This window comes from Pogoniulus pusillus, chromosome 1 (genome assembly GCF_015220805.1).
Source record: "Pogoniulus pusillus isolate bPogPus1 chromosome 1, bPogPus1.pri, whole genome shotgun sequence".
NCBI lineage: Eukaryota > Metazoa > Chordata > Aves > Piciformes > Lybiidae > Pogoniulus > Pogoniulus pusillus.
Genome location: NC_087264.1, coordinates 25,201,039 through 25,223,346, shown reverse-complemented (window position 1 = coordinate 25,223,346; position 22,308 = coordinate 25,201,039). Strand labels below are relative to the sequence as shown.

Genomic DNA, 22,308 nt, shown 5'->3' with positions numbered 1-22,308 from the left:
TCAGAACTTCCCTTCCCTTGTTCACCTGCTTGCTGACCTTTATGTCAGCTTCTAATTTCCTTCTGTAATTGACTCTTTTTAGGACAGGAAGCTATGGCAGCAGATGCATCTTCTTAATACAGCAAATCCAAGCAAAGATGCCTTGCAAATTTACTCATCTATTTCACAAGCAAGTTTCTGGCAACTAAAGTAATTTGAGCAAGTAATTAACTAAACCACAGCACAAAGTGCCTCATCCAGTCTCCTTTTAAACACCTTTAGGGATGGTGACTCCACCTCCCTGGGCAGCCCATTTTAATGGGCAATCACTCTTTCCATGAAGAATTTCATCCTAATGTCCAGCCTAAATCTGCCCTGGCACAGTTTGAGACTGTATCAGCTTAGGACACTCCTAAGCCAGCCCCACTTGAAGAGACAGGTAATCACTTGGAGTGGGGTCTGAAGAGAGCCCCTAAGCATACCCTGAAAATATGTCTGTCACCTCATCCCCAGTGAGGTGTCTGTATCATGAGTGTATCTTTTCTGTATCACCACGCCTATATAGTTTTTTTCTCTTGAAGAGATTTCTGTTCCAGCACTGCCTTCCCCAGCTTTCCCTGCATACCACTGGGTTTATCTACTGATACAGGAGAGAGAAATTTGTGGATCTCTTTGCAGATGCCCTCACCTTACCCCTCGGTAACTGAACACACTAAAACAAACAGACTTTGGTTGTTTAAATAACCCAGAGTATCAGTCAACAAGACAGTGTTGTAGGCAGTCAGAACACCCAGATTGCAATAAATGACCTACTGCTTTTACACAGTTGCTGACCACAAGCAGAACAAGTGAAGACAGTTCAGTCTTGCCATAAAATTGTAGAATTATTTTGGTTGGAAAAGACCTCTAAGGTCACCGAGTCCGACCACTGACCCAACATCACCATGCCATATTCAAGGGCCTCAATCAAAGGTCCTTTGAAAGGATGAATCTAGTTCTTAAATCACCAGTATAAGTAACAGGGATGAGTGTTATGATGGCAGACTCTAACTGCATTCCTGTTCTACACAAGGAGACAAAATGGGAAAAGAGGTCCTCGGCCAAGAGAGAACAGATAGAGAATCTCTACTGCCATGGCTGTCACTTCGCTTCTTCTAGTGAGTGTTAAATTGCAGTACATTTCCTTAAACCCTCAACCCTTTTGTTCTCTTCATTATGTCCTTAGGGATTTTTAAGGAGAATTCCCTTGGTATTATAACATCTGAACTCTTTTTGGGTAAAGAGCTTTGGTTTAAACAAACTTTCCATTAAAATCACTTTGCTGTCATTAATTAAAGCCAACCTTTAGAGTACAATAGCAATTACAACCTGATCTTCTGCTCTGCATACTGAACTGGGACCTGCTCTTGTGCAGAGCCTGGTAATGTTCTACAGTTTAAACATGATCTTGACTCTGCAGAACATGGAGAGAACTACACATGCTGATTTTCAGGCACAACTTGCTAAACATTTTGCAGCCTCTTCTATGGAATATCTGAGCTATCATGCTTCAAAGAGCTTGAATTAAATGTGAAACCAGTTGTAAAATCAGTGACATGGCCCTGAAGCAAAATTTACTCTGTTAATGGATGCAGTTGCCTTACAAATACATTAATTTCCACTGTCATGAAATTAACTGCTTTCTAGCTAATATCATTTCCATGCACAGCCAAGCTCCATAATCCTTGTGAAATGAGATTAATTCTAGTCAGAAAAAGCATTATTTGTCTAACACAGCTCAATTATGTGGCCATACTAGGAAGCCTTCTTTCTAAACATGAAAACAAGCCTTAAACACCACAACTTGTTTTAACACAAACCCTTGCTCTTGACTTCCATTGTGCAAAATTGTTTGAGGCACATGCAGAAGAGCGATCCAAAGTGGGATTGTCACTCTGGCTAAACGGGAAATGGTATAGATACACACCACTAGTACCCCAAGGTAGCAAAGGTGTCCCAGTGAGCTGGGCTGTGGTCTGACAGTGTTGATTTAAACCCCTTATGCTTTAAGGTGAGGGAAGGACCTCTGTGTTCTGCTCTGTATTCTTTGGAGGGCTACACAGGTCAGGAGTCAAAAGGAAAAGCAGTCTAAGGTGAAGCATCTATTCCACCTCCCTTCTAAGCCCTGTTTAAACAGGTAAGCAAGACCATAAAGAACACAAACCCACAACCCCCAGCCTAAAACCCATTAAGAAGCAAAAAAAGAAAAACTAACACCACCGTAACAACCAAACCTCACATAAAACACCCCAAACCAGCCACATCTTGCTGCTTACCTTGTGACTAGTGCTGTGTCTCAGGAGCAAGGTACTGGATGCTGCTGTCAGGGAGTCAACCCTTGTGCCATACTGGGATTTTTAAGGAAGGCCTGCTTGCTGCAGCATGTCAGAACTGGCTTTGGTCAGGAAGTTTCCAGCAAAGTGATTAAAGAGTAGCAACTTATTGCAGAGTCAGATACCTTCCCCCACCACCCTCTCCCAGTTCATTAAAGTTCAGTCATACACCTCAGAATTAGTGCCTGGATTCAGACTCACCTTTTCAGAACCATGGAAACTGACCCTGTTGCTACAGCTCTTGCCCTGGGGCTGGAGCAAAAGACTTACTGCAACTCTGCTAACTGCTCTAAATACCTCTCAAGCCTAATACCAGGCAAATCATTTAACATGCCTAAAGTGGTACTTTTGAAACTGCTCTCTATTTCCTGTCAGCTGCATCTTCCAAGATAGTTTCATGTGCAACTGACCAATTCATCATTTTTAGACAGATCTTTTCTGCTGTATCTGTATCTTTCAGTGCTAATGGTGTGCTTCGCACCTAGAAATGTGTTTGCAAAACATTCGGATCGTGCACTGGGACTTCCCAGGCTGGGAAGTGCAAGCATAGGCTCATTTATACAATCTTCAATTCTAGATTTTGGTTTTTTTAATGCTGGCGTTTGTTGGAGAGTTGGTTTTTTTTGCAACAGTTTTAATTCCCCATATGGAGGCACCAAGCATTGGCCTGTTTTGTTCCTGGCACAATTGGAGGAAACTTTATTTCAAAATTTTAATTAAAATTCTTTCTTGCTGTGTAAGGAGCCCTGATGGGATTCCTCAGGCTAGCTGGGTGGGTTTCTGATTGAACTATAACTGGGCCCAATTGGCCTGAGTATTTCATTTAAATATTGTGAGCTGAAAACAGCTATTCATGACAGCCTGGATAATAAAAAGCAGTACTTTACCTTCATTCTCTCTTCTCTCACAGTTGATTCAAGTTCGATACTTAGTCACTGAGAAAAAAAGAAACCAGCACAAACCAAAACCAATCTAGAAAAAGAAAAGGAGTAATCACAGAAACACTGATGTTGGAAAAGACCCTTGGGATCATCCAGTCCCCCTGACAACCCTACTCTACAAGGTTCACCCTAAACCATATCCACCAGAACCACATCCAAATCACCTTTAAACACATCCAGGGTTGGTGACTCAACTACTTCCCTGGGCAGCCTATTCCATGTTTTCCTAATGTCCAGTCTGCAGCTTGAGGCCATTCCCTCTTGCTCTACCACTAATTACCTGTAAGAAGAGAGCAGCACCGATCTCTCCACAACATTCTTTGAGGTATCTGTAGACATCCATGAAGTCTCACCTCAGCCTCCTTCAAACTAAACAGCCCCAGCTACTTTAATCACTCTTCATAAGATTTGTTCTCCTCTACTAACTCTTCACTATGTGGAGAGAGCAGATGACCCTTGAAGTCAGAAAGCTATGGCCGACAGATGAGGACTGTGTACGTGACACTGTGACAGAACTGCCCTCCGGCTCTCTGCACTTCTTGATTTGGTAACTGTCAGAGTCTTCAAATTGAAACATTCACAAGGCTCAGTCTGAATCTGGCCCTAGGTACACCATTTCAAACATACTCCTAGGTGCTGACGACAGATAGGGCCTTGACAACTGGGAGAATATTCTTAATGATAAGCTTTACCATTAAGTGAATCACAGTGTTTAAAGTGTCCACTTGATTTTCATAATTGTAGCAGCACAGTGACCAAAATCAGGGTAATTTGTTAGCAGGTCCAACATTCTCCTATTACAGCAGGTTCCATGGTTCTATCAATAGCCACATTTCAGATTAAAACCCCTCCTTTGTGTTCCCACATCAGGAATGTCTCAAACTACCAGAATTCTGTGAATTCTTCCAGAGAAAAATGAATCCCTTCTTTTTGGTATTCCTCAGGCTGAAACTACCACATTGCATTTCATTATTTAATGGTGTCATTCTTCTGTGTTTTGGGGTTGGTTTTTTAGTGGCAAAATTCTGTAGATTACAGGTAATAGTAACGATGCAATTGAGTATCTGTAGTTATAGAGCCATAATTAAAAACAATTCGAAGCATATTCTGTGTCTTACTGAATTTGCAGTTTGTTCTTTTCCTACAGAATAAACTTAACACATAAAGTGCGCTTACTGAGCATTTCCCCCTCATCCAGTGTTACCTTTCTTTTCCAGCTGCTTCCATCACGCTTGCAGCAGTTGTCTCAGATGTGTTCCACTTGAATTTCTCTTCCTAGTGTTGGTCCACAGCAATCCAAATCTGAAAGCAAAACTCAGGTGAAAATAAGTAAGATGGTTTAGATTGAATAAAAAGTCCTTGCAACAAGCAGTAAATATTTCCAATGTTTGGGGTGCTGAAGTTAGTACTGCTGAGAGTTAGCCCCAAATTTAGTCTTGGGTGCTGGAAAACATGAATTTCTCAAGAGGAAACTGTAGTTGAGGTAAAATTGTGCATGAATTAGGCCTAAACTACAGTTCAGCTACAATGCTGATCTTCTACCAGAACTGAAGGTGTTCAGGAGGGGATACAAGTTATACAGCTTCAGAAAAGCCTCCAGGCAGTGTAGAGCCACTGAACTGGATTTCGTGCAGGCTGTTCTTAGTGTGAAAATAGAGCTGAGAAGGAAAGACAGACATACATGGATAGGGGTTGTTCCAGCTACTCAACCATACTCCAGTACAGTTCACAGAGGGGATCCACAATCACAGAATGTCAGGGATTGGAAGTGACCTCAAAAGCTCATCCAGTCCAACCCCCCTGCCAGTGCAGGATCACCTAGACCAGATCACACAGGAATGTGTCCAGGCAGGTCTTGAATATCTCTAGAGAGGGAGATACTCACAAGCCCCCTGGGCAGCCTGTCCCAGGGTTCTGACACTCTCACAGGGAAAAAAAATTTCATGTTTCCATGGAACTTCCTATGCCTCAGTTTCCACCATCACCCCTTGTGCTGTCATCAGGCATCACTGAGCAGAGCCTGGCTCCATGCTCTTGGCACTCACCCTTTCGTAAACACAAATCCTATGAGGAGAGGTTGAGGGAGCTGGGCCTGTTTAGCCTGGAGAAGAGGAGGCTCAGGGGTGATCTTATTACTGTCTACAACTACCTGAAGGGACATTGTAGCCAGGTGGGGGTTGGCCTCTTCTCCCAGGTAACCAGCAATAGAACAAGGGGACACAGTCTCAAGTTGTGCCAGGGTAGGTATAGGCTGGATGTTAGGAAGAAGTTTTTCACAGAGAGAGTGATTTCCCATTGGAATGGGCTGCCCAGGGAGGTGGTGGAGGCACCGTCCCTGGGGGTCTTCAAGAAAAGACTGGATGAGGCACTCAGTGACATGGTCTAGTTGACTGGCTAGGGCTGGGTGATAGGTTGGACTCGATGATCTTGGAGGTCTCTTCCAACCTGGTTGATTCTATGATTCTATGATTAATAAGGTCACCCCCTCAGGCTCCCCTCTCCAAGACACAGAGGCCCCAGCTACCTTAACCACATGAACCTGGACATAGGCACCATCTGCCACCAGTGGAGTTCGTTACTTGTGAACTCAGGAGAAGACATCTCAAAATCAGAAAGGGACATTTCAACAGAGGGCTGCTGCTGCCCTGCACTGTCCATCAGACCACAATTACAGTTATTTTCTGTCCAGTGTCTGGCCATAGCCTGTCTCCTGCTACAGGGTTATCTGAGCAATTACTTAAGACCTCAAGCCCAGCTAGAGAGACACCCAGCTAACAGTCCTGAGTGAGAGGTTATCTGCAGGATGACATCTGTTAGACTGTTAGCTTGAACCTGGAGCTGCAGCACTGCAGAGCAGGTGCTTCTGCCCCAGCAAGATCCTGCTTAACCTTTAGAGCATGCTCCTGTACAACCACTACCTAGACAGACCAGAGTGGGTTAGGTGGCATCACAGTCCAAAATACACTTAACAGAGTTAACAAGGTGTTAGAAATTGAGGTTTACCTATAAGCAAAGTACATAAATCAGTCATCTCAAAAAGAAACAGAGAGGACAAGGAAACATCTATAAGTTTGTCTGTAAAACCCCAGAACAGTCTTCACAATCAGAGGATCCATCATAAAAACTACTTCACACATAACCTTCTCCTGGTTTCCTCAGGTTAACTGCAGTCACCAAAGAGAAATCCAGGCTCAACACGTGTGCCCTTCGGCACACATCCAACACCCTCTTGGAGGCACTGTCTGAATGAGATGAGGCACACAGCAGGACCACTTCCAACAGCTTTTGCCCAGTTTGACATGTTCCCTTGTACAGAATATGCTGGTGACCACTACCTTGACAGAGGTGCTAGGACCAGGAGGCTTCCTTTGCCACTTTGCTAAGGATAGTTCCTATTCACCCCGCATCTAATCCAGTTCCACAACTGGCTCATTAATATAATTTGTGACTGAATTCAAAGACCAGCACCTTCTGTGAACTTACTAAAGGGTCTCCATAAGCTCCTCAGAGGCTTACAGAACCGTACACTGATCAACATAACCAAATTAAGTGAAGAGCAGAGAAGAGATTAATTCAGTCCATTACTGGAAATCACGGAATTGTTGAGACTGGAATAGACCTCTGAGATCAAGTCCAGCCTAACACCACCACATCAACCAGACCATGTCACTAAGTGCCACATCCAGTTTCTCCTTAAGCACCTCCAGAGACAGCAACTCTACCACCTCTGGGCAGTCCATTCCAGTGTCTAAATCACCCTTTCCAGGAGGAAGTGTTTCCTAACATCCAGCCTGAACCTCCCCTAGCACAGCTTCAGGCCAAGGCCTCTGGTTTTGCCACAAGTTGCCTGGGAGAAAAGCCCAACACCCACCTTACTACAATTTCCCTTCAGATAGTTGTAGAGTGTGATAAGGTCCCCCTGAGTCTCTTCTCCAGACTAAACACCCCCAACTCCCTCTGCCTCTCCTCATCAAACTTCCCCTCGAATCCCTTCCCCAGTCTCATTGCTCTCCTCTGGACCCACTCCAGCACCTCAATATCTCTCTTGAAGTGAGGGCTCCAGACCTACACACAGTGCTCAAAGTGAGGTCTCACCAGTGCCAGTACAGGGGCAGAATGACAGCCTTGCTGCTGCTGGCCACACTATTCTGATACAGGCCAAGATGCCATTGTCCTTCTATGCCACCTGCACACACTGTTGGCTCATGTTCAGCCTGCTGACACCCAGCACTCCCAGGTCCCTCTCTGCCAGGTCCCTCTCCAGCCACTCATCCCCCAATGTGTAGTACTGTATAGGCTTATTGTAGCCAAAGTGTAGGACCCTGCCCTTGGCCTCCACCCATCCAACCAGCCTGTCCAGGTCTCTGAAGCATTTTCCTACCTTGTACCCATTAAACGCTGCTATTAAAGCAGCTCAGTTGTGCAAGTGCCTATAAAGTATACTAGCGGACCCCTGAGTCAGTGACCTGACTCTTGCTGGAAGCTCACTATGCCAGAAGAGTCACCTTCCCTTTGTCAGAGCAGAAGTTTTGGTGTAAAGCAGCATCTAAATTAGACACTGCATAAGAAATGTCAGTGATAGATTTTCAATGGAAAATGCATGGGAAACATCAGAGCTGATTCTTGCTGCTGAGAGGTGGACAGAAAAAGAAACTGAGGCAGGAATCAAGAGAGATCTGAACAGCATGGTCTAACTGCAGTGGTTCCAGTTACTTTTGCTCTATGAAAACTTACAGTACTTGGGAGCCCTTCCAGTATCCAGTGCTGCTGTCATAAATAACCAAGAGATGTGATGCTGCCACTGTGGCAGTCAATGTCCACCAGAAGTACTTCTTCCTGCTTGTCAACCCTAAGGAAGAAAAACATCCAGTTGAGGGCTATGTCCAAACTTTCTGGTCCCTGGAAGAATCAGGTTTGGCTTTCTTCCAAAGAAATGACTGCCAGCACAGAAGGCACAGGCATGGGACCATAAATCTCAATCAGGGTCTGATCTCTAGGTTCCAGTCAGAGCCCAAGCCCTTTACCCGAACTGGTTACACAGTTTCAACTACTCTTCTTGCCAGGTCCCACAGAGAGGGATCTGGGGGTACTGATTGATACCCGCCTGAACATGAGCCAGCAGTGTGCCCAGGTGGCCAAGAGAGCCAGTGGCATCCTGGCCTGCATCAGGAGTGGTGTGGTCAGCAGGAGCAGGGAGGTCATTCTGCCCCTGTACTCTGCACTGGTCAGACCACACCTCGAGTACTGCGTTCAGTTCTGGGCCCCCCAGTTTAGGAAGGACATTGAGATGCTTGAGCGTGTCCAGAGAAGGGCGACGAGGCTGGTGAGAGGCCTCGAGCACAAGCCCTACGAGGAGAGGCTTAGGGAGCTGGGGTTGTTTAGCCTGGAGAAGAGGAGGCTCAGGGGTGACCTTATTGCTGTCTACAACTACCTGAAGGGTGGTTGTGGCCAGGAGGAGGTTGCTCTCTTCTCTCAGGTGGCCAGCTCCAGAACAAGAGGACACAGCCTCAGGCTGCGCCAGGGGAAATTTCGGCTCGAGGTGAGGAGAAAGTTCTTCACTGAGAGAGTCATTGGGCACTGGAATGGGCTGCCTGGGGAGGTGGTGGAGTCGTCGTCCCTGGGGCAGTTCAAGGCAAGGTTGGATGTGGCACTTGGTGCCATGGTCTAGCCTTGGGCACTGTGGTAAAGGGTTGGACTTGATGATCTGTGAGGTCTCTTCCAACCTTGGTGATACTGTGATACTGTAACCTCCTCTTTTCCTAACTGGTCCATGATTGTCAAAGGAAAAGGTACATAAACCCACAAACAAAAGTTGCTGAAGTCTTTCAGCTTTGTGTTTGAAGCAGGAAAACAGATGCATGACTCAACAGTTATATCCTGTTGACAAGAGGGTTTTATAGAGGTGCTTTTAGAAGTACCACATTGAAACAAACAGCCAGCAAAACAACAGCACTTGGGAAAAGGAAACATTTCCCCATTTGGCAGCTAATAGGAAAACAGAATGGTGAGGCCATCTGCATCTCATCCACCAAGACCTGCAACTATCTGAAGTACAAAGGAAAGGCAGGTAAAAGGGGAGGTGAAGCACTAAGGGGGAGGGAGCTTATGAAGAGTCCAGAGGTGTTGATATCCTTCACTTAGGCACATCAAGTGGTGCTGCAAAAGCCAGTTGGTCAGCTAACAGGTCAAAAGCAATGCCACTGTGAAGCAACACTCCCCAGCCCACCAAAAAACATTATGATCTCTCTGCAAAACTCTGTAGTCTCACCAGAGCTGTGATTTCAGCTCAGAAAGAACAGGTTTGGTCTCACCCCTCTGAGAGTCTTGCAGCCTCAGTTATTTAGGCTTATGAAAAGCAACCAGACCAAACGAACCCAAGTAGACAGAGCACAACAAAATGCTGCACCCATTCCTCCTTACACTTCTAAAGTACGTGCCAGGACACACCATCCAAACTTATGCCCTACATACTGTTTTCAGAAGCCCCCAGCATTGTCCCAAACTACAGACAAGTCCATCAGAACTTGAACTCCCTGAATCAGCTTTTCTGTTACCTCCTGCCTCTTGCAAAACTCTGTGGCTTAAGCTCTTGCACACATCACTTTGCAATTTCTCTGTATGGTGTTTTTAATAAATATTTCTTCTCTGCCTTGAAAATGCATTAAAGCAGCTCTGACCAGGTTCCATTCCCCATCTATTAAATCCTCTCCTTCCAGTCTATCTGAAGCTTTGCACTTAGGCCTACTCCCCAAGATGGTATCTCTTTTCCCCTTCCAGTTATTGAAAGCTGTATTCAAATCTTCTGTTTCCAGCATCAGTTCTAATTCTGATTGACAAGAACAATCTTTCCTGAGTTCCTTGACCTTTCCCTCCAGGAACTCATCCCAGTTAACCCCTAGGGAATACAAGGGACAGGCCATTACGGTGCAGGGACAAAGTGCTCTGATAGAGCTCAGTGCCTGAGTCAGCAGTGTGCCAGCTTAACGAGCTGACACAAATTATTGTGCCTTGCTGGAAACAAGTGGCCTTCCCAGCTCGGGAGCCCAATGAGGAGTGACATATTGAGGCAGGAGTGGCATTTCCATCATCACTGTTGCCAGGGCCCAAGCTTGAAGACAAGGCACCGCTGATCTAAATAGTGTGAGACCGAGAGAGAGCTGCCAAGTGACAACAGTGACACCCTGCTTGGCCTCTGTGAGCTATGGGTTAAAGAGACCACAGGAAGCTCTATGAAGAAATTGCTTGTGTTACGTAAGCCTTTATATAGGGCTCTACACTGTCTTCTTGCACGAGGCTGGCAGCAAGAGCAATTCTCAAGAAGCAAACAAAAAACAGGAAATAAAGCAGGAAAACCAGACATTTCCCCCATTTTCACTCCTGCTTGCCCACCCCTCAAGCACCTCCTCTGTGCATAACTCAGCCAAGGAGGGCTGTGGTAACAGAGATAGAGATGCTACGTCTTTCTGGGTTAATGACCCTGTCCCACCACAGTCTTTGGTCATTGCTGGGGGTCCAATGCCTACTAACCTACAAGTCACTAAGTACCTGGTACAGCATCTGGTGGGCACCCTGCTGAGCACAAGCTCTTGTAGTTTCAGGCCCAATACACAGAAGAGTTTGCTCAGTGAGAGAGCTGCAGGAGATATGAACAAGCTGCAGGTATCTAGACTACCTTAAGGGCCATATGGCCAAAAGTCAGTCCCCTTTTGCCAAAGTGGGGCAGACAGCTTTGTGTGCAAATAGGAACACCCCAGTTTAGTCCACTTTGGCTTTGTGCCAGCATGCCTTCACTGGCAGGACAGGATACAGGAGAAATGGAAAGAAGGAAAAGAAATAAAAATGTATCAAAGCATGACAGTCTTTTTACATCAACTCCCCAAAAGTTTTCAGGTTAGTTCTCTTCCTACTACCACCATTGTCCTATCATACTTCACACAGAGAAGCACACACCCAGAGCTGAGGCTCTGCCAGACACCTCATTGTGCACAGCCAGAAGCTGTTTAGCATCACAGGGTAACCCCCCGCCCCGCCCCAGCAAGTAATTACCACAGTCCAACAAACACCAGTCAGCTGACGTGACTGCAGTAAAGAATCACACCTCCTGTTAAGGAAGACACTTCAGTATTGGCTTGGAGTCTCAGTGACTCCCAAAAGCACAGACCTTGTTGTGCAGCTCCAGTAGTGTCTCAGTCTCCCACCTTCCTCATTTGGAGCCATTTGGTGAGATCTGAGCAAGGAGGCTGCTGAAGCACCAAGCAATGGGACAGCTGAACAATTTCTATTCATCAGCTCTCCCTTTGGCTATTTCAGCTCTCAGGAGATGCTGCCAGCAGACAAGAAGGCAATTTGAAAAGCAAGCTGTAGCCTGTCTTGGGTACACACAGGACAATACTGCTACATTCTAGAAGTCCAGGATGAATTCAGCTCACAGTGAAAACTTATTTCACTGCAGCCTGCCGCATCTCATTGTGACACCACAGCCCCTACTGATAAACGGCCTCCATCCTCCTGGTGCAGCCCAGTCCCCCACACGCCCAGCGCTGGCACATGTCTATGTGGTTGCTGTTCCGTACCTAGCAAGAAGTTAGTCCTTTGCTACGTGTTGCTCTGCTCAGTCCCTGCTGCCTCCTTGGTGGTGGTTCCCCAGCACTTCCCTCAGAGCCCCAGACAGCAATTCCTCATTAGAAATTATGTTTGTCTCACTCTGCTAAGTGAGATTGTTGCTGTGCTGGGAGCAGGCACAATGCTGAGCAGAACAGGGGAAGAGAATTGTCTCTTCAGTCTGGCATATCTCAAGTCATCAAAAGCATGCTAAGCAGAACACCTGTTGAAACAGCCAGAGCTGTGCTTGGTTTCAGTTCTGATTCCCCCCATTTCCGTGACAACACAAAGCTGCAATTCAGCTCTGTCCTGAGGCAGGATTTACTGTCAGAACAGTGGAATATGTAGGATCTGTACATCACCTGGTTGGCTTCACAGAGACCACTGTGCTCTGCTCAGTGAGCACAGCACAGCATCAGACTAGCAAAGGAAGCACAGAGTGCTCTACACAGCCCCTCACTAGGCTGTATTCACATGCCCAGCATGCTTCAGCCGCACAGTTTGTTGCAGAATGGAACCAGCCAGGTGTAACTGGAACTGTTATGCTTAAATTGGTCCAGGGTTAGCATCACACGGAAAAGAAAATACAGCTAAGACTGGAGAACACTGGTGAGAGTGAATTTCCTTCATGGAAAGTCACTGATCTGCAGAGGGACTTGTAAGGAAGGCAGAATTTCAATGTTGTTTAAGTCTGCATCTTGAAAGCATTTCAAAGTCATCTAACCCTTTGTTCTGACATTTTAAATATGAAAAATTCCCTTTCTTTGGTTTAGAGAGATTGCTTTGAAATTGAAGCAGTTAAAGTTTAAATAAAATATTTGGCTTCAGCTGCTACTTTGCTTCAGAGATTTTTATTCAAAATCTTCAAACAAGTCTCTGCTTGATACAGATATAGCTGATACAGCAATATCTCAAATCTGTCATCGCTTAATATCCAACCTAGTTGTTCTCATCAGCAAGGAACGCAGAAGCTTGGCTGAATCACTGTGCTCTGTGGGCTCATGCTCTCACACTTATACAGAAGGTCAACTGCAGTTAGAAGGGCTGCCCTAGTTCAAGGGGGATGACTTGAAGCTTGAACCTTGAAGTGTCAGGAGGGTTGGAAAAGAGTGGTAGAGGGAAATCTGCAAGGAATGAGAGGAGCAAGTACACACTGGGGAGTAGGTGGATACTGAAATTAGAGAAGGGAGTATGTGAAAGTTTAAGCTGAAGCTGTCCAAGGTGGTCTGGAAGACCTTACACCACAGGGTCATGCTTGACATGCTGCAGGGTTACAACACTTTCATGTAATTTAGCTCCTAGTCTTAATGATGTGCTAAAAGAACACAGCTCACAAGGAAGATCTCATAAATCGCAATACTATGCTTTGCAATTTCCTTCAGCCTTCAAATTTAGTGCTGGCTAAAAAGCTGCCAGACTGATAGCCCTGAGAAGTGAAGCCCTTCATTTCTCCCAGAGGAACCTGCCTATGTGGTCCCGATGGAGGATAGCTAGGGCTGAGGAAATAATTCAAGATCAAGGCTTCTATCTCTGCAGCATCTGTAACCAAACATCTAGTGAGCCTGCTTTTTGTTCTCATGGAGATTCTCCTCGACTAGAAATTGAACAATTAATTTAGGCAATCCCCCAAAGACCCATCAGACAGGAATGGGCTGGATTATCTGCAAGTCAATCCAGATGTAGACTGGCAAGGGAAGGCTCTCTGGCACATCACTGGAATTCAAACTTTGACGTTCAGAGGGCTGCACTGTAGGTAGTGACAAATAGGTGGCCCTGCTCTGGCTTCTCACCACAGAGCTGCTGCCTTCAATTCACCCACAGGTTTAAGTCAAAGTGCAGAATCCAAGGTCTGCTCCTGCAAACTGCAGATCATCAGGAATGCTGTATTTAAGGAACAGAAACCCTTCCTGGAATGACTGATGACACCTCTTACATCCTCAGTACTGAAGAAGCTACATTGGGTCCTTTGGGGTGGAAACAGCTGGGCATGGTGTCAGCATATTTGATGAGAACTCCCAAGCCCTGCAGCTAGCCAAGAGTGACTGAGGGGCACATACAGACTAACTTCATGCATGTCCCATCTGCTCAAGAGATAACACAGTGGTTTCTTGGATGAATACTTAATGCTGTACTGGGCACTGCTCAAAGCTGATAGCAGCCCTTTGGAAAGGTCTCTTTCCTTTTTCCCCTCCTCAGTCTGAGCCACTCTCCCTCAGGCTGGTGGTGTTTTGACCATAGAACATTCACTCAGAGTTCTCTCTCATCCTCTTTCATTTGCATTTATGCACAGCTACCTGCCTATTTCCTCATATGACCTGACCAGTCCTAGGTGGCAGAAACTGCAGAAGCAAGGACTGAATTTCACCAGACCTAATCCAGATCTCTCCCTGTGATGCCTTCCAGATGCTTCCTATTCCAAGCCTACCTTGGAAACACATGCTGAATCAGGCTCTTTCCACTCAGAGAAGTTCTGTGTTAATCTTGCAAGGCCTTGGTTTCCCAGATAAGCAGAGGAGCATTATCTCACTTTTACAAGTTGGGGTTTATGGGAGTAAATATCTCATTATTCAAAAACTGTTTTGATCCTGCGGTAAATCGGAGAATGGTAAATGTACACTGCCTAGACCAAACCAAGGCACACACACTTCTTGGCCCACTTATCTATTCCCTTCTCACTTCTTTAAGAAACTTTATTCTGCATTTATGGCAGCATCACTGACATACAGAAGTATCACAGCATGCTCCTGAGCACCAAGATTCTACAAGAAGTAGTAGCTGGAACAGTAAAAGCCTTGCCAATCCAGCTCTGAGAAAAGTTCCCACTCTTTCTCCTTCAGAACAGATAACAACAGGCATTAGTTGTGATGCAGGCAAAGTTTGTAGGGAATTGCAGGGGAGAAAAAAAAAAAAAGCTTTCATGTCCCATATTCCTTCATTGTTGCCTATGACTCATGTTTTGTTTTCTAAGAGTGCATAAAAAGCAGAACTGCTGATGTCACTTGGTAACCAAAGTTATGTCACACCACATATATCTCATCCCATCATATATGTCTCATCCCATCATAAATCTTTTCTGTCTATGTCCAATCTCTGCTTCAGGTCACACATTCTGAAGCACTCTTTGATCATTTGCTGTACCTGGGAAGAAATGCCCCTTCTCAGCCCTATACCACCACCAAGAGGACTGAGATTTCCATCTAGAGATCACAGTTCTGAAAGGCTGCTATCTTCTGAGGGTTTTGCAACAACGAGTTTTGTTATCATGCTGGAGCATGGACAATTCTTCAGTAGTTCAGTAACAGCTAAGAATTTCAGAATTTTGTGGAAGCCACAGCACCTGAGCATCTCTGATGCATTTATTTCTATGTGCAAGAATTGTTTTTCTATCAAAAAACGTTTAGGATGTCTAGTGCTGTAATGGTGGTAAATACCACTGCAGTCAACTGATCACTCTCAGGACCGGGCAGAAACAGGCAATAGTGTAGTTGGTTCACTTAGAAAAGCTCGGGGTCAAAGTGGTCAGATAAATTTAATTACAATGCACTGCTTGCCCTGGAGTTCAGTGTCCAAATTTCAGAGAAGAATGGGCAGCAGCAGATTTCCTATTAGAAGGCCTTACCTCAGGTCACTGATAAGGAGAGCCAGAGGGTAGGCAGTTTGAATTCTTTCTCCAGCCTCTGGATTTTAGATATCACCATGTGGGACCTTGGTTTGGCAGAGAAAGAACTCTGTGTTGGAACTAACTGCACTTCAGTGTCCCAGAGAAACTGGCTTTGAGCTGACACTTTTGAGAAGTCCCTTGCATGAATACACAATACAGTGGTCCAAATGCAATGTTCAGATTGTGGTTCTGAGTCTGTTTCCACATAAAGTATCCAAGTCTTTACACACAGACACCGTCCCTAACAGGTCCATTTAGGCTAAGCCCCACATACCAAATATCTTAGCATAAGCTGTTGCAGCACACTTTTCAACAAGGCTGGGTGGCCAAAACTAGCCTCAGGACCCAGCTGAGCCCAGGCCGTGCACCAAAGCACAGCAGGCTACATTTGTTCGTGCAGGAGCACAGTACTGTCCCTTTGCCATGCTGCCCCTGTCTTGAGCACGCCTCTGTCTCCACCACGATGAAGCAGAAATTAAATTATTGCATTGATACTGCAGGCATTTGCATAATCTTGTTCAGACATAGAATGTCATTTCCAGATGAAGGGAATAATGTAGAGAATACATCATCTGTTCATTTTCTCCAGACGAGGAGAGAACCAAGCTAGGAAGACAAAAAGAAGGGCAGGCAAAGTGGAGCATACAAGCAAACCAGACTTATCTGATAGTCTCTCCGTAACACTGACAGGAAGCGTCTAGTGCAGGCTTCTGGCACAGGCTGGGTACCTGCTAAGAGTGGGCATGCTGAATTATTCATGCTTCTGGCTATAAATAATGCACTGCCTGCATATATCTAATTTAAATAGACCCATAAAGCCTGGTGGATAACTCACTACATGCTGCTTGAAAATAACAGATCATCTCACCAAAGTCTCTTGGCTATTACCTGCCCTCAGCAAAGCTCTTCTGGAGGATCACATTTTGAAGATATTCTCTCTGATGTTTTTGCTGACACAGCAATAACGTTTGGTACACAGAAGCTTGAAAGACTCTAAAAAGGGTGCTGCACTGTAGCAGGACAGAGTCTGCTTGGAATTGTTCCTGCATAATTTTCCTTTATAATCATCCTGTAGTGACTGCGCTGGAGGATGCACATCCCATGCTGCAGACAGAGTAAAGGAGATGGGAACCCTACCAAAGGAGGGATTTGTACCTTGAGACAGTTATTCTCAGGTAGTATTTAAACAACAAGACCAAACCATGCACTCAAAACTAAAATACCACATTTCACTAAAAAGCCCCCACATTACATCCCTCTTTTCTGTCTTGAGTTTTGTGCATTAGCATCCACCTCTAAAAGCTTCACTGTGGCTGGCAGATGTAAGGGGACAGTACTGGTCCAACCACACTCCTGCCCTACAGGATCAATCTCAATGAATGCGTGAATCAACTTAGGCTGATTTACATTTGGTGGTATCCCACAAGAAGCATTTCTGCTTCTGAGATAACAGAGACTTTGTAGGCTGGCTGCCAGTTTTACCAGCCTTGCTGGGAGAGGGTGTCAAAATCAGACTGACATGACCCAGCCTTATCTTACATGAGCTTCTAAGAACTGCCTATCTGAGGTTACAAATGCCTGTTATAAGCTCAGTTATGAGACTTACAATTAGAGCTGCACCCTTCCCCAAACCCACAGCCTCAAGGTGGTGGGCTCCACATGACAATACTCAACTTGCAACACAGGACTCAAAGAGCAGGTCATTTGCAACCCTGCTCTGGAAAGGATGCAGCAAGTGCATGTCTCTATAGCTAGAGAACCAGGTCCTGATAATCATGCATCTGGCTCTTGGGTTGCTGAATGATGGAAGTCCATTCTGCTGTTTTCCCCATTCATCAAAATGGGAACAGACTGATGAAATCAAAGTTCTGCTTTCTTTCCTGAAATCAATTGTACTTAGGTAAAAATCCCCAGTACTATCTTTCTTCCATTTATTTTTCCATTTCACCCTAAAAACCAACCAAACAAACAAAAGAAAAAAAAAAATCAAAGGGAGGAGAAAAGAGCAAGGTGAGGGGAGAAATGCGATTTCATCTATTTCAGTCATTTTCTTTTGGCACAATTTTTCTTTTACCAATGATTTCAGCACAGAATAGGACATAAAATATTACAGAAGCCATGTCTTGTTAAGCATTATTGACGTGGTGATTACACAGCAACTCAAACATTCTTCTCTCAATTCATAATCTCTGTGCTACTGAATCATTTGGCATTCAACATTCAGGCATTTCCTGTTTATAAGGCTAGAAATCAGATTTGTTCAGCTCCTACAAAGACAGAAAACAGTATCCTGAGCTGTACTGCCTGCAGGTTGAGGAAGGTAATCCCTTCTCTGCTCTGGTGAGGTCTCCTTTAGAGTGCTGCCTCCGGTTTTGAGGGCCCCAATACAAGACGTGGGCTTTCTGAGACAAGCCTAGCAAGGAGTCTCTAAGGTAGTAAAGAGACTGGGGCATTTTGTGCAAGGAAAGGCTTAGGGAGCTGAGACTTTCCAGTTTGGAGACAAGAAAGTTGAGGGGGAAGTAGATTTCAATGTGTCTAAATAGCTAATGGGAGAGCTGAAAATGAAGCCTGACTTGTTTCAGTGCTGCCATGTAAGAGGCCAGGAAACAACAGACACAAATTGAAACACAGAGAATTCCATGTGAGCACAAGAAACGTTTTTTTAATGCCAAGGCAATCAAACACTGAAACAGATTGTCCAGAGAGGTTGTAAAGTCTCCACCTTTGAGATATTCATAACTTGACTGCACACTGCCCTGGGCAACCTGCTCCAGCTGACTCTGCTTGAGTGGAGGAGGTTGGACTAGGCAGTCTCAAGATACTTGTGCCAACCTCAACTAAATTTATGAAAAAACAGAATGGTTAATACCTGAAGTGAGTGAAGATGGACTTTGCTCAAAGAGCACTTTGGTTGCAGCCCTAGCAACACACAGAAGGCATTTTCTGCAGAGAAACAGAAGCATCTCTTGTCAGAAAGACCCCCGGACAGGTTTGTGGTTAAAAGACCAGAAAGAGCCAACTCTTCCCCATCAACATCAACTGAAGAGGATTCTTGCCTCTGCAGATTGACTTTTAGCCATGATTTCAGCTACATTACAGGCCACACAACCTACCCCAAGGGGCCTGGAGACCTATTACCAACAGACAGTTCAGCATTCAGCTTCTCCAGCAGCAGTGCTGCTCCCTGTTCTTGCAGCAAATTAGAGACACGGAGCAGTCAATATAGAGACAACTGCTGTGTTCGTTAGCAGTCACAGCCAGCTGATACCACAGGCACAGCAGCATCAAGAACATCAGAGATCAATTTTCCCCTGAAGAAAAAGAATGAGGCAAACCTTATCAGCAGACAGTGGATTAATGTCTTATTGAACCACCATTAACTACGTCTTCTCCTTTTGTTAGTCCTGGGGATTCTCAGCAGGCCTTTGTCTGGTCACACAGTGCACCATGGGCTGGTGTTTAGGAGACAAGAGGGAGGAAATCTTGGTTTGCAGCCCTCCTAAGATCAGCCTGAGAAGGCAGCACTGGCTAGGAAGTAAGCCATGCTGCAGAATTCTACTAAAGATATTTCTGTTCTCAAAACAAAAAACAACAAAAAAAAAAAAAAAAAACAAAAAACAAAAAAAACCCACTAACCCAGAGCACATTAAAAAAAAAAACAACCAAAAAACAACAAAAAAAAAACAACAACCCAGAGTACATCTTAATTGTAAGGACACATAATGGTGGTGGTGGTAAGCCAAAAACCCAGGAAAGGCTTTAGGAATTACAATATCCTGCAATAAGTTCAGAAACTGCCCTCTGCAAACTAATCAAAGGTATGACAGTAGAAGGGAGTACCAACAATCAGGGATGAATGAGATTGTCAAGAGAGTACTTCCCTATTGAACAAAAAAGTACCGTTAAATTTACACAACAGATTAGGTATTGTAGAATAGAGCACAGTGCACCACAGTAAGTGACTCAAATGGAAGATAATGTGGCAAAGCAATAATTAGGCAAGGGTTTGGAGGGAGAAAATCATGCTAGTTAATGTTTGCTTTGTAGTTGGCCATTCATTTGCTATTCATTTCCTACAGACACAGGATGCTTCAAAACTGAACCAGTGGGAATCCAAAGAAAAGCTCTCATCCCAATATGCAGTTATTTCACTTGACACCTAATTATTTAGTCTTGATTGCTTTTGGATTTAGAGTTCTCCTTATCTTCCCCTTCCCCATTCTCCCAGATGAGACATAAACTGCTGTAGATCGGTCAGAAGTTGCTACTTGCTGCTTCCCAGCCATCCCACCATACAGATTCCTGCCTTCGATTCACTGCTAACTTTTGTTTCGTACAGTTTCCAACTTCCAGCCACTAACAAGAACAGCAACATCTGCACATGCCTGCTCCAGCCACTCTATTTAAATTAAAAATGAACCACACAGAGTTTAGGATTGAATGTTGTGCCTGAAATGAATCCATAACTACCAGCTGCAATGACCCAGATATCCAAAGATTTATATTGACTCTGCAAAACTTTGAGATCTTTCCAGGATGATGTGTCTGCACTGCAAGATGAGTGCTTTTGTGCAAGCAAGAAAGGAAGAGACTCACTCCAGCTCAGGGATTTCAGAGTGACATTTGCCTAGGAAAGAAACATAAGCACTGAATAAAGATACTTGAGTTCATCATTGGAGCAGTCACCATCTCACTCACTCTTGTTCACACATTCTAAATCACAGTTTTCTCTCCTTGGTGTTTTTACCCAAGAACCAGGAGGTGTCAAGAGAGAAAGGTACACACTGCTAAGAAGATCACAGAATGGGTTGGAAGGCATCCTTAAAGGTGTCAGCTTGGTCTCATCTGCAAATTTGCTGAGGATGCATTTGATCTCGCTGTGTCATTGATGACAACTGAATTGGTCCAGCATCAAGTTGGCCTGGCATCCACTTATAGAATCATAGAATCAGTCAGGGTTGGAAGGGACCAATGGGTGACCATTAGATAGAAGTAGTCACTGTCTCCAGAAGCAGCAACAGGTGCCCTAGGTATTTGTTCTATGCACCATCAATACTCCCTGTGTCCCCTCCACAAAACTCCAACACAATCAAACAATCCCTCACCACAAAAAAGCAGCCCAGCTTGTCAAAAAGATTTTGGTCTTTCTTGCCTTTCCCTCTTGCCTCACATTCTCTCCCCCAGGTACAAGTGGGGTTAGTTTACCTTATTCCTCATTGAGACTGCAAACATTAATAATACAGAATAAGATTCTCAATCGCCTGAAGCAATTTCATTTTCCACTGGCTGCCCACTAAATAGCAGTTAGGAGCTATTCCAGCAAATGGAGTGCTCCATGGCCTCGGGGGATGACACGCCACATTCTCCTTCACAGCCACTGCTTTAGTTCCCCTGCAGATTGCCTAAATTATCCATAATACAGCCTCCTTCATTACAGCTACATGAATAGACTATACAAAATGGTAAAGTTTCTCCAGTGCATCACTGACCCCATCATCAGCTCAACACAATCATTAATATCTGAAATATTCAGCAGAAGCTGGACACATTTGTTAATCCACTAGAATTATATTTTAGACAGAGAATCATAGAATGGTCTGGATTGGAAGAGACCTCTGAAGGTCTAGTCCAACCCGCCCTGCAATCAGCAAAGACATCCTCAACTAGATCAGGTTGCCCAGAGCCCTGTCAAGCCTCACCTTGAATATCTCCAACAATGGGGCCCAACCACCTCTCTGGGCAACCTGTTGCAGTGTTCCACCACCCTCATAGTAAAGAACCTGTTCCTAACATCCAATCTAAATCTGCTCCTCTCTAGTTTGAAACCATTTCCCCTTGTCCTATCACCACAGGCATTTGTAAACAGTCTCTCTCCAGCCTTCCTGTAGGCCCCTTCAGGTACTGGAAGGTTGCTATCAGGTCTCCCTGAGCCTTCTCTTCTCCAGGCTGAACCCCCCCCAGCTCCTCTAGCCTTTCCTCACAGCAGAGGTGCTCCAACACTGATCATTTTTGTAGCCCTCCTCTGCTCCCACTCCATCAGGTCCATATCCTTCCTATATCGACAGCTCCAGACCTGGGCACAGTAATCAGGTGAAATCTCACCAGGGGAGAGTCAAATAGCAGTCTCACCTCTCTGGATCTGCTGGCAACACATCTTTTAATGCAGCCCAGGATGTGATTGGCCTTCTGTGCTGCAAGCTCACACTGTCTGCTCATGTGCAGTTTCTTGTCCCTCAGCACTCTTTTTCCACAGAGCTACTTTCCATCACCTCACCCCCCAAGCTGTATTAAAAATCCCATGTTTCCACAATAGAGTCAACACAGAACTGTGGATGTGTTGGCTGTGCAACCCCCATTTCCCAATATTTTCAACTGTGACAACTTGTTTCTTCCCAACATTAAAGCAAAAGACAATCTTCTGTGATGAAACTGTGACATTTCCTAGGGTATGTCTATTTGAAATGCATGGAGAGTGAAGCCAGCAGAAATTTATCTGAAGCTCCAAACTCCAGAAGGTTGTTTTCTTCAATTTGCAACACTATCCTGGTACACATATGGGAAAAGCCTGCACAAGGGGTGATGGCTTCTTCTGAGCTAGGAGGGAACCACACTACTAGGACTTCAAAGACTGAGTGAGCTTCAACATTTAGTAGTATGCAAAAGCCAAACAAGTGTGGAAGAGCATAGCTCTGAGAACTGTGTTTTGCTACATAAAATTCTTTTGCCTGATATAAGTGGTAGGTGAGATGATGAA

The 22,308-nt window shown here is 44.9% G+C and overlaps 1 long non-coding RNA gene across 2 annotated transcripts in view; it reads right to left on the bottom strand.

Annotated features, from left to right (window-relative positions):
• LOC135175936 (uncharacterized) overlaps window positions 1–22,308 on the bottom strand; it is a 33,030-nt gene that overhangs the window by 2,607 nt on the left and 8,115 nt on the right. The window contains exons 2-5 of one of the 2 annotated variants that reach the window (XR_010302508.1): window positions 8,027–8,141; window positions 4,497–4,594; window positions 3,239–3,323; window positions 2,295–2,409 (exon numbers count right to left, since the gene is read on the bottom strand). This is a non-coding gene — a long non-coding RNA (uncharacterized LOC135175936). Of the gene's footprint in view, window positions 1–2,294; window positions 2,414–3,238; window positions 3,324–4,496; window positions 4,595–8,026; window positions 8,142–22,308 lie in introns of both variants that reach the window. The other variant, XR_010302507.1, reaches the window with a different exon arrangement.